Consider the following 13,676-nt stretch of genomic DNA (forward strand, 5'->3'; position numbering starts at 1 on the left):
CATTGACTCTGTATATATAAAGGTTGTATTAGATGGATTTACCAGAATAACGTCATCTTCCATATCTACGGAGGGCTAAGATTGTCACTTTTCAGTCGAAAAATGTCAAAATTTTAGGACAAAGGGCACAGGGTAATGGTGAGAGCCCCCTGATCTCTCAATCTTTCTAATATTTGACAGACATTTAGTCAATAGGTAGATACAAACGTGACTAAAAAGAATTTGGGTACACTTCCTGTCTTCTATGTTTACGGAGCGCCCAAAGTGCCAGTTGGATATTCAAAATATATAGCGAAAACCTACCCGAGAGCGCTTAAATGAGGTTGAGACCCCCCGGGTCTTCCAACGTCCATAAAATTCATCCAAATCATTGACTCTGTATATATAAAGGTTGTATTAGATGGATTTACCAGAATAACGTCATCTTCCATATCTACGGAGGGCTAAGATTGTCACTTTTCAGTCGAAAAATGTCAAAATTTTAGGACAAAGGGCACAGGGTAATGGTGAGAGCCCCCTGATCTCTCAATCTTTCTAATATTTGACAGACATTTAGTCAATAGGTGGATACAAACGTGACTAAAAAGAATTTGGGTACACTTCCTGTCTTCTATGTTTACGGAGCGCCCAAAGTGCCAGTTGGATATTCAAAATATATAGCGAAAACCTACCCGAGAGCGCTTAAATGAGGTTGAGACCCCCCGGGTCTTCCAACGTCCATAAAATTCATCCAAATCATTGACTCTGTATATATAAAGGTTGTATTAGATGGATTTACCAGAATAACGTCATCTTCCATATCTACGGAGGGCTAAGATTGTCACTTTTCAGTCGAAAAATGTCAAAATTTTAGGACAAAGGGCACAGGGTAATGGTGAGAGCCCCCTGATCTCTCAATCTTTCTAATATTTGACAGACATTTAGTCAATAGGTAGATACAAACGTGATTAAAAAGAACTTGGGTACACTTCCTGTCTTCTATGTTTACGGAGCGCCCAAAGTGCCAGTTGGATATTCAAAATATATAGCGAAAACCTACCCGAGAGCGCTTAAATGAGGTTGAGACCCCCCGGGTCTTCCAACGTCCATAAAATTCATCCAAATCATTGACTCTGTATATATAAAGGTTGTATTAGATGGATTTACCAGAATAACGTCATCTTCCATATCTACGGAGGGCTAAGATTGTCACTTTTCAGTCGAAAAATGTCAAAATTTTAGGACAAAGGGCACAGGGTAATGGTGAGAGCCCCCTGATCTCTCAATCTTTCTAATATTTGACAGACATTTAGTCAATAGGTAGATACAAACGTGACTAAAAAGAATTTGGGTACACTTCCTGTCTTCTATGTTTACGGAGCGCCCAAAGTGCCAGTTGGATATTCAAAATATATAGCGAAAACCTACCCGAGAGCGCTTAAATGAGGTTGAGACCCCCCGGGTCTTCCAACGTCCATAAAATTCATCCAAATCATTGACTCTGTATATATAAAGGTTGTATTAGATGGATTTACCAGAATAACGTCATCTTCCATATCTACGGAGGGCTAAGATTGTCACTTTTCAGTCGAAAAATGTCAAAATTTTAGGACAAAGGGCACAGGGTAATGGTGAGAGCCCCCTGATCTCTCAATCTTTCTAATATTTGACAGACATTTAGTCAATAGGTGGATACAAACGTGACTAAAAAGAATTTGGGTACACTTCCTGTCTTCTATGTTTACGGAGCGCCCAAAGTGCCAGTTGGATATTCAAAATATATAGCGAAAACCTACCCGAGAGCGCTTAAATGAGGTTGAGACCCCCCGGGTCTTCCAACGTCCATAAAATTCATCCAAATCATTGACTCTGTATATATAAAGGTTGTATTAGATGGATTTACCAGAATAACGTCATCTTCCATATCTACGGAGGGCTAAGATTGTCACTTTTCAGTCGAAAAATGTCAAAATTTTAGGACAAAGGGCACAGGGTAATGGTGAGAGCCCCCTGATCTCTCAATCTTTCTAATATTTGACAGACATTTAGTCAATAGGTAGATACAAACGTGATTAAAAAGAACTTGGGTACACTTCCTGTCTTCTATGTTTACGGAGCGCCCAAAGTGCCAGTTGGATATTCAAAATATATAGCGAAAACCTACCCGAGAGCGCTTAAATGAGGTTGAGACCCCCCGGGTCTTCCAACGTCCATAAAATTCATCCAAATCATTGACTCTGTATATATAAAGGTTGTATTAGATGGATTTACCAGAATAACGTCATCTTCCATATCTACGGAGGGCTAAGATTGTCACTTTTCAGTCGAAAAATGTCAAAATTTTAGGACAAAGGGCACAGGGTAATGGTGAGAGCCCCCTGATCTCTCAATCTTTCTAATATTTGACAGACATTTAGTCAATAGGTAGATACAAACGTGACTAAAAAGAATTTGGGTACACTTCCTGTCTTCTATGTTTACGGAGCGCCCAAAGTGCCAGTTGGATATTCAAAATATATAGCGAAAACCTACCCGAGAGCGCTTAAATGAGGTTGAGACCCCCCGGGTCTTCCAACGTCCATAAAATTCATCCAAATCATTGACTCTGTATATATAAAGGTTGTATTAGATGGATTTACCAGAATAACGTCATCTTCCATATCTACGGAGGGCTAAGATTGTCACTTTTCAGTCGAAAAATGTCAAAATTTTAGGACAAAGGGCACAGGGTAATGGTGAGAGCCCCCTGATCTCTCAATCTTTCTAATATTTGACAGACATTTAGTCAATAGGTGGATACAAACGTGACTAAAAAGAATTTGGGTACACTTCCTGTCTTCTATGTTTACGGAGCGCCCAAAGTGCCAGTTGGATATTCAAAATATATAGCGAAAACCTACCCGAGAGCGCTTAAATGAGGTTGAGACCCCCCGGGTCTTCCAACGTCCATAAAATTCATCCAAATCATTGACTCTGTATATATAAAGGTTGTATTAGATGGATTTACCAGAATAACGTCATCTTCCATATCTACGGAGGGCTAAGATTGTCACTTTTCAGTCGAAAAATGTCAAAATTTTAGGACAAAGGGCACAGGGTAATGGTGAGAGCCCCCTGATCTCTCAATCTTTCTAATATTTGACAGACATTTAGTCAATAGGTAGATACAAACGTGATTAAAAAGAACTTGGGTACACTTCCTGTCTTCTATGTTTACGGAGCGCCCAAAGTGCCAGTTGGATATTCAAAATATATAGCGAAAACCTACCCGTGAGCGCTTAAATGAGGTTGAGACCCCCCGGGTCTTCCAACGTCCATAAAATTCATCCAAATCATTGACTCTGTATATATAAAGGTTGTATTAGATGGATTTACCAGAATAACGTCATCTTCCATATCTACGGAGGGCTAAGATTGTCACTTTTCAGTCGAAAAATGTCAAAATTTTAGGACAAAGGGCACAGGGTAATGGTGAGAGCCCCCTGATCTCTCAATCTTTCTAATATTTGACAGACATTTAGTCAATAGGTAGATACAAACGTGACTAAAAAGAATTTGGGTACACTTCCTGTCTTCTATGTTTACGGAGCGCCCAAAGTGCCAGTTGGATATTCAAAATATATAGCGAAAACCTACCCGAGAGCGCTTAAATGAGGTTGAGACCCCCCGGGTCTTCCAACGTCCATAAAATTCATCCAAATCATTGACTCTGTATATATAAAGGTTGTATTAGATGGATTTACCAGAATAACGTCATCTTCCATATCTACGGAGGGCTAAGATTGTCACTTTTCAGTCGAAAAATGTCAAAATTTTAGGACAAAGGGCACAGGGTAATGGTGAGAGCCCCCTGATATCTCAATCTTTCTAATATTTGACAGACATTTAGTCAATAGGTGGATACAAACGTGACTAAAAAGAATTTGGGTACACTTCCTGTCTTCTATGTTTACGGAGCGCCCAAAGTGCCAGTTGGATATTCAAAATATATAGCGAAAACCTACCCGAGAGCGCTTAAATGAGGTTGAGACCCCCCGGGTCTTCCAACGTCCATAAAATTCATCCAAATCATTGACTCTGTATATATAAAGGTTGTATTAGATGGATTTACCAGAATAACGTCATCTTCCATATCTACGGAGGGCTAAGATTGTCACTTTTCAGTCGAAAAATGTCAAAATTTTAGGACAAAGGGCACAGGGTAATGGTGAGAGCCCCCTGATCTCTCAATCTTTCTAATATTTGACAGACATTTAGTCAATAGGTAGATACAAACGTGACTAAAAAGAATTTGGGTACACTTCCTGTCTTCTATGTTTACGGAGCGCCCAAAGTGCCAGTTGGATATTCAAAATATATAGCGAAAACCTACCCGAGAGCGCTTAAATGAGGTTGAGACCCCCCGGGTCTTCCAACGTCCATAAAATTCATCCAAATCATTGACTCTGTATATATAAAGGTTGTATTAGATGGATTTACCAGAATAACGTCATCTTCCATATCTACGGAGGGCTAAGATTGTCACTTTTCAGTCGAAAAATGTCAAAATTTTAGGACAAAGGGCACAGGGTAATGGTGAGAGCCCCCTGATCTCTCAATCTTTCTAATATTTGACAGACATTTAGTCAATAGGTAGATACAAACGTGACTAAAAAGAATTTGGGTACACTTCCTGTCTTCTATGTTTACGGAGCGCCCAAAGTGCCAGTTGGATATTCAAAATATATAGCGAAAACCTACCCGAGAGCGCTTAAATGAGGTTGAGACCCCCCGGGTCTTCCAACGTCCATAAAATTCATCCAAATCATTGACTCTGTATATATAAAGGTTGTATTAGATGGATTTACCAGTATAACGTCATCTTCCGTATCTACGGAGGGCTAAGATTGTCACTTTTCAGTCGAAAAATGTCAAAATTTTAGGACAAAGGGCACAGGGTAATGGTGAGAGCCCCCTGATCTCTCAATCTTTCTAATATTTGACAGACATTTAGTCAATAGGTAGATACAAACGTGATTAAAAAGAACTTGGGTACACTTCCTGTCTTCTATGTTTACGGAGCGCCCAAAGTGCCAGTTGGATATTCAAAATATATAGCGAAAACCTACCCGAGAGCGCTTAAATGAGGTTGAGACCCCCCGGGTCTTCCAACGTCCATAAAATTCATCCAAATCATTGACTCTGTATATATAAAGGTTGTATTAGATGGATTTACCAGAATAACGTCATCTTCCATATCTACGGAGGGCTAAGATTGTCACTTTTCAGTCGAAAAATGTCAAAATTTTAGGACAAAGGGCACAGGGTAATGGTGAGAGCCCCCTGATCTCTCAATCTTTCTAATATTTGACAGACATTTAGTCAATAGGTAGATACAAACGTGACTAAAAAGAATTTGGGTACACTTCCTGTCTTCTATGTTTACGGAGCGCCCAAAGTGCCAGTTGGATATTCAAAATATATAGCGAAAACCTACCCGAGAGCGCTTAAATGAGGTTGAGACCCCCCGGGTCTTCCAACGTCCATAAAATTCATCCAAATCATTGACTCTGTATATATAAAGGTTGTATTAGATGGATTTACCAGAATAACGTCATCTTCCATATCTACGGAGGGCTAAGATTGTCACTTTTCAGTCGAAAAATGTCAAAATTTTAGGACAAAGGGCACAGGGTAATGGTGAGAGCCCCCTGATCTCTCAATCTTTCTAATATTTGACAGACATTTAGTCAATAGGTGGATACAAACGTGACTAAAAAGAATTTGGGTACACTTCCTGTCTTCTATGTTTACGGAGCGCCCAAAGTGCCAGTTGGATATTCAAAATATATAGCGAAAACCTACCCGAGAGCGCTTAAATGAGGTTGAGACCCCCCGGGTCTTCCAACGTCCATAAAATTCATCCAAATCATTGACTCTGTATATATAAAGGTTGTATTAGATGGATTTACCAGAATAACGTCATCTTCCATATCTACGGAGGGCTAAGATTGTCACTTTTCAGTCGAAAAATGTCAAAATTTTAGGACAAAGGGCACAGGGTAATGGTGAGAGCCCCCTGATCTCTCAATCTTTCTAATATTTGACAGACATTTAGTCAATAGGTAGATACAAACGTGATTAAAAAGAACTTGGGTACACTTCCTGTCTTCTATGTTTACGGAGCGCCCAAAGTGCCAGTTGGATATTCAAAATATATAGCGAAAACCTACCCGAGAGCGCTTAAATGAGGTTGAGACCCCCCGGGTCTTCCAACGTCCATAAAATTCATCCAAATCATTGACTCTGTATATATAAAGGTTGTATTAGATGGATTTACCAGAATAACGTCATCTTCCATATCTACGGAGGGCTAAGATTGTCACTTTTCAGTCGAAAAATGTCAAAATTTTAGGACAAAGGGCACAGGGTAATGGTGAGAGCCCCCTGATCTCTCAATCTTTCTAATATTTGACAGACATTTAGTCAATAGGTAGATACAAACGTGACTAAAAAGAATTTGGGTACACTTCCTGTCTTCTATGTTTACGGAGCGCCCAAAGTGCCAGTTGGATATTCAAAATATATAGCGAAAACCTACCCGAGAGCGCTTAAATGAGGTTGAGACCCCCCGGGTCTTCCAACGTCCATAAAATTCATCCAAATCATTGACTCTGTATATATAAAGGTTGTATTAGATGGATTTACCAGAATAACGTCATCTTCCATATCTACGGAGGGCTAAGATTGTCACTTTTCAGTCGAAAAATGTCAAAATTTTAGGACAAAGGGCACAGGGTAATGGTGAGAGCCCCCTGATCTCTCAATCTTTCTAATATTTGACAGACATTTAGTCAATAGGTAGATACAAACGTGATTAAAAAGAACTTGGGTACACTTCCTGTCTTCTATGTTTACGGAGCGCCCAAAGTGCCAGTTGGATATTCAAAATATATAGCGAAAACCTACCCGAGAGCGCTTAAATGAGGTTGAGACCCCCCGGGTCTTCCAACGTCCATAAAATTCATCCAAATCATTGACTCTGTATATATAAAGGTTGTATTAGATGGATTTACCAGAATAACGTCATCTTCCATATCTACGGAGGGCTAAGATTGTCACTTTTCAGTCGAAAAATGTCAAAATTTTAGGACAAAGGGCACAGGGTAATGGTGAGAGCCCCCTGATCTCTCAATCTTTCTAATATTTGACAGACATTTAGTCAATAGGTAGATACAAACGTGACTAAAAAGAATTTGGGTACACTTCCTGTCTTCTATGTTTACGGAGCGCCCAAAGTGCCAGTTGGATATTCAAAATATATAGCGAAAACCTACCCGAGAGCGCTTAAATGAGGTTGAGACCCCCCGGGTCTTCCAACGTCCATAAAATTCATCCAAATCATTGACTCTGTATATATAAAGGTTGTATTAGATGGATTTACCAGAATAACGTCATCTTCCATATCTACGGAGGGCTAAGATTGTCACTTTTCAGTCGAAAAATGTCAAAATTTTAGGACAAAGGGCACAGGGTAATGGTGAGAGCCCCCTGATCTCTCAATCTTTCTAATATTTGACAGACATTTAGTCAATAGGTGGATACAAACGTGACTAAAAAGAATTTGGGTACACTTCCTGTCTTCTATGTTTACGGAGCGCCCAAAGTGCCAGTTGGATATTCAAAATATATAGCGAAAACCTACCCGAGAGCGCTTAAATGAGGTTGAGACCCCCCGGGTCTTCCAACGTCCATAAAATTCATCCAAATCATTGACTCTGTATATATAAAGGTTGTATTAGATGGATTTACCAGAATAACGTCATCTTCCATATCTACGGAGGGCTAAGATTGTCACTTTTCAGTCGAAAAATGTCAAAATTTTAGGACAAAGGGCACAGGGTAATGGTGAGAGCCCCCTGATCTCTCAATCTTTCTAATATTTGACAGACATTTAGTCAATAGGTAGATACAAACGTGACTAAAAAGAATTTGGGTACACTTCCTGTCTTCTATGTTTACGGAGCGCCCAAAGTGCCAGTTGGATATTCAAAATATATAGCGAAAACCTACCCGAGAGCGCTTAAATGAGGTTGAGACCCCCCGGGTCTTCCAACGTCCATAAAATTCATCCAAATCATTGACTCTGTATATATAAAGGTTGTATTAGATGGATTTACCAGAATAACGTCATCTTCCATATCTACGGAGGGCTAAGATTGTCACTTTTCAGTCGAAAAATGTCAAAATTTTAGGACAAAGGGCACAGGGTAATGGTGAGAGCCCCCTGATCTCTCAATCTTTCTAATATTTGACAGACATTTAGTCAATAGGTAGATACAAACGTGACTAAAAAGAATTTGGGTACACTTCCTGTCTTCTATGTTTACGGAGCGCCCAAAGTGCCAGTTGGATATTCAAAATATATAGCGAAAACCTACCCGAGAGCGCTTAAATGAGGTTGAGACCCCCCGGGTCTTCCAACGTCCATAAAATTCATCCAAATCATTGACTCTGTATATATAAAGGTTGTATTAGATGGATTTACCAGTATAACGTCATCTTCCGTATCTACGGAGGGCTAAGATTGTCACTTTTCAGTCGAAAAATGTCAAAATTTTAGGACAAAGGGCACAGGGTAATGGTGAGAGCCCCCTGATCTCTCAATCTTTCTAATATTTGACAGACATTTAGTCAATAGGTAGATACAAACGTGACTAAAAAGAATTTGGGTACACTTCCTGTCTTCTATGTTTACGGAGCGCCCAAAGTGCCAGTTGGATATTCAAAATATATAGCGAAAACCTACCCGAGAGCGCTTAAATGAGGTTGAGACCCCCCGGGTCTTCCAACGTCCATAAAATTCATCCAAATCATTGACTCTGTATATATAAAGGTTGTATTAGATGGATTTACCAGTATAACGTCATCTTCCGTATCTACGGAGGGCTAAGATTGTCACTTTTCAGTCGAAAAATGTCAAAATTTTAGGACAAAGGGCACAGGGTAATGGTGAGAGCCCCCTGATCTCTCAATCTTTCTAATATTTGACAGACATTTAGTCAATAGGTAGATACAAACGTGACTAAAAAGAATTTGGGTACACTTCCTGTCTTCTATGTTTACGGAGCGCCCAAAGTGCCAGTTGGATATTCAAAATATATAGCGAAAACCTACCCGAGAGCGCTTAAATGAGGTTGAGACCCCCCGGGTCTTCCAACGTCCATAAAATTCATCCAAATCATTGACTCTGTATATATAAAGGTTGTATTAGATGGATTTACCAGTATAACGTCATCTTCCGTATCTACGGAGGGCTAAGATTGTCACTTTTCAGTCGAAAAATGTCAAAATTTTAGGACAAAGGGCACAGGGTAATGGTGAGAGCCCCCTGATCTCTCAATCTTTCTAATATTTGACAGACATTTAGTCAATAGGTAGATACAAACGTGACTAAAAAGAATTTGGGTACACTTCCTGTCTTCTATGTTTACGGAGCGCCCAAAGTGCCAGTTGGATATTCAAAATATATAGCGAAAACCTACCCGAGAGCGCTTAAATGAGGTTGAGACCCCCCGGGTCTTCCAATGTCCATAAAATTCAACCAAATCATTGACTCTGTATATATAACGATGGTATTAAAAGGGGGATGTTCTTAAACGGACTGTTTGATCCAGATCAGATCAAACCAGAACCCTAGTAGAATCGAGTTGTTTCAAGTACAAACCGTCACCATAGGTTGAAGTTAGCTTGGCGGGGGAAGATATACAGACCTATACCACGCACCCTCACACAGCTTACACAACCACCCCGTTTGATGTAAAATCCAGGTCCAAATGCGTTATTGACGGCTATATTTCACACAGGCAACTTATAAGGGCTCCAACACTTCATGCTGGCAGAATTGTGTTCGCCAACATAGGAAGGGCTCGCATAGCCATTCCCGCTAACTTGAGTAGGAATCCCCTTTCTTTTTGAATGTTTTTCTTCAATTGGGTAGTGCTTATTTTCAGAGTCATACCACTAGAACCTTTTCTAGGAGCTTTTTCAATCTGTCGCAGGGTAAGCAACATTTTGTGTGCACCTTGCAGGTTTGTGTGGGATAAACGAATGGTGACCGGGCAACCTTTTTTGGCTGCTTTCTGTAATTTATTAGCTTGACCTTTTATCAAGTTTAAACCGTATTTTGATAGACTATTTATGCATACCTCGCGAAAATGGAAGCGGATGGTGAGATGTTCACTGCGGAGATTGATAGGATCGCCGTTTTGATCGGTGAGGTATGTCTGCATGCGATTGATGGTTCTCAAGGTCACGGGTAAGTACACCATGCTTTTTGGCTTTTGAATGATCTTGATCCCGGGATCGATTGCAGGGGAAAAGCTGTAGATAGTGGACTGTTGGGTGACGTATACGTAGCTTCCATTGATGATGCTACTGTTCACCAGGATTCTGTTGATGCTTCTGATGCTAACAATGTATTCACACTCTTTGTAACCGTTTGTTGCCCGATCAAATGTGTAGAGATGTCGCTTAAATCCCAATATGGTGTTCGATTCCTTAAATTGTAGTTAGGTAAGGGGGTCAAACCAGGTAAGAATGCGACTATCTTTTCCAGAGACAAGAATGGAAACCCCTTGTTTTGGGTCTGTGTTGTTGACGATTTGTTGCAACAGTATGGTGTCCATTTATTTATTAAAACACGACGTTCAACTTCTGACCGTTCGATTGGAACTGAAGGACATTGCAAGTGCAGAGTCGTCGGTATTGGCGGGAATATAAAGCTCGAATTCCGCTCGAATCTGGATGTCCACTCGGACTGATGAATTACATCGATGACAAACAGCGGCTATAAGTCAATGAAACCAGAGGGGTTGACGCCACCGTTACTGAGGAGGGTGTCAATGTTGTAGAATTTTTTTCTGAAGTCTACAGCCTTCTTGAACACTATGACAACCTTGTTTTGTGAGAAACCGGCATTAAAGTGGACGACTGAGCAGTGATCGAACACGGAAGCATTATGGATTTTGTCATTATCTCTGTCGGTTTGGAAGGCAATGGTGGTATATCTAGGCTTTTCGCGACCACTATTGGCAGCTAGGCAGCACTTAAACTGTGAGGCTTGGGGAACGGCTATGAAATCGCAATGTCTCATGCAAAATCCACAGTGGATCTTGGATTTATTCTGGATGGTTTTGTACAGTTGCATCTTGTTTTCGTCTGCAGGAGTGACGTGAGGGAGGAACCAAGAGATTTAAATCAGGATTATTTTTGCCACGTTATTGACGACGGATGCCCTAAGAATGACATTTGCATCTGAATTGCGAACGAGTGGGAGTTTGTGCCTGTACATTATTTTGTTGGAATCATCCCAAAATATGTTTCAGGGGGATGTCAAACGAGTATGATCCTTTGTTGGTGGTCTTGGTGATAATGAATCCATGGCAGGCTGCAAATCCAGTGTTCTCAGCCTCGGCATCGGTAGAAGAATCCTTATGCCACAGTTGGGACCCTGCAATTTTGAGGTTAACATTCCCAGCATAGTGGTGGCTATGCCGGGGTCGTTGGTGTGTTCAATTTGCTGGCCGGAGAGTCGATAACAGATAGTTTTGAAGAGATACATGATACCATTGTGAATGAGATCAACGTCTGCGTATGGAGTGCCGTCGTGCTTTTGAAATCGCCCTCCTACATAGAGATAACGCTCGGTTTGGTGGAGGAACAGGTCCTGCGTTTCGATGTTGATTCGGGTCTCCGCTCCAGAGTTGGTTAGTTGGGCGCCGGCTTAAGGTTCGAATACGTGAACTTGGTATTTATATTTTTGAAGACTTTCATCGCTGGTCAACACTTCTGTGATTGTAAGGATGTAAGACATTATGTATTTATTTATAGCGTTGAAGGAAGTTGTGGATGATAGCGATGCCACGACCAGAGATGAGATTGCTTTTCTGGGTTTGGTTGTGGGGCTAACTGCGTTTAACAATTAGCTGTTGATTGGGTTTAATCCGTTGGACACTGGGTTTTCGAGGGCGGGTCACATTGTCAACGACATGGTCGACGACTTTGGCTACCACCTTTTTAACTCCTATCATTGATGCATTGGTGGCAGCACTCATAGCCTTACTTTCCAAGGTCTTGGCAGCAAAGGAGGTGAACATGCGACCAGCGATAGATAACGCAGATAGTGTCAAACAAACTTCTACCACCGTATGCATACTATCGAGCAAAACCTTTCTTAACTCATGATATTACGATGGAGTTGCTTATATTCCTTGATACTGATGTCTTCACCTTTCTTCATGGCATCGAGGATCGCTACAATTGCGTTGCGCACACCATTGTTTCCAGCACTGTAGGCAGCGTTGCACAGATCCAAGCGATAGAGGAGCTGGTCAAAGTCGGAGGGTAGAAATAAGGTTTGAAGTCCGCTACATTGCTCATCTTGCTTTAGATGTGCGACACAATCTTCTTTATTGCCTTTGGGTTCTCGAGAGGTTTAACTGCCTTGATACATGGCACCGGAACTGTTCAGGATCTCTGCATAGTCGACAAGGTCTTAAAAACTTCGGGCTCGAACGATTCTGGTTTCTTTTTCACCATGAGTTCCCAGAGGTCAAGGGTTCCTTTGTACCTTACACCATCCACGAAAATATCATCGCCGTCAGAAGTAACTGCATGCTGGTTAGCTTCCGATGAAGATACCATCGGTTTCAGGTGTGGTCGGCCGAAGGATTATTACTGATCTGCAAATACTGCTGTGCTCGAGGTCCGAGGATGATGTTTGTAGGTGGTGCTATGAGTAGTGGGTAGTCAAACTTGGGCGGTGTAGGAGGGATGGCTGTCACTGCTGCAGGAAGGTATACGATCGTTTTGGTGATCGGTGAAGCTGCCTCTCGCAGAGCCTCAACCACATGCTTAACACCTTGGAAAGGTCCCGGTTGAGTTCAATCTTCTCGAAGCGATGCTGCATGTTACTGGCTTAAATCTTTCGCTTGATCTCTTTCAACTCCCTGGCGAGCGCCTCACACTGTTTAGGGTCTGTAATCTTTATAAACGTTATTTATTTACAGCGTTGACGTGAACTCCCCTAGGCGATGGTTTGGACACCTCTAAACGTTTGTTTTAACGTCCCTAAGCGTTGGTTTGAATAGTGATACCTTTCCTGAAACCATAGGCAAAAATCTATCGAAAGGTAAAAAAATAAAAAAATACATGCATTTCTCCTCGTTTTTCCATAAAATTGAATTGAAAAGATCGAGCGATAAATCTTTGTTGATAAACACTACAATAATTTATGGACCTATGGGTGGTAGGAATAGGAAAATACGGACTGTCAAACAGGTAAATGCCATATAAAACATGCTAAAAACAATCTAAATGTTCATATAACCCCACTATGAAGGCTATATTATTCTTCAATTATCTAAAAATCTATTTTATTGTACAAAAACTTTCATATTAAAAAAATTCACCATGTCCATAATGCGTAACTACACTTCTAACTGTGTATTGCTACCTTATCGTGTTTGGTTTCAACCTTATCGGTAAATTAAAGCACTCAAAGTCCGCGTACACCACGAAAGAGACTCTATCGAATGGGTGGTGTTGACAAAGGTCAGCTGGTATTTCCCTTTTTAGGCAGCTCGATCTTGACTGCCTTACGGTTGACGCAACACTCTTTGTTGGTCTCCAGGTCTTTCTTGCTATAAAAGTGTTTC

The sequence above is a fragment of the Mytilus trossulus genome, unplaced genomic scaffold, assembly GCF_036588685.1.
Source record: "Mytilus trossulus isolate FHL-02 unplaced genomic scaffold, PNRI_Mtr1.1.1.hap1 h1tg000174l___fragment_3__unscaffolded, whole genome shotgun sequence".
Taxonomy (NCBI): domain Eukaryota; kingdom Metazoa; phylum Mollusca; class Bivalvia; order Mytilida; family Mytilidae; genus Mytilus; species Mytilus trossulus.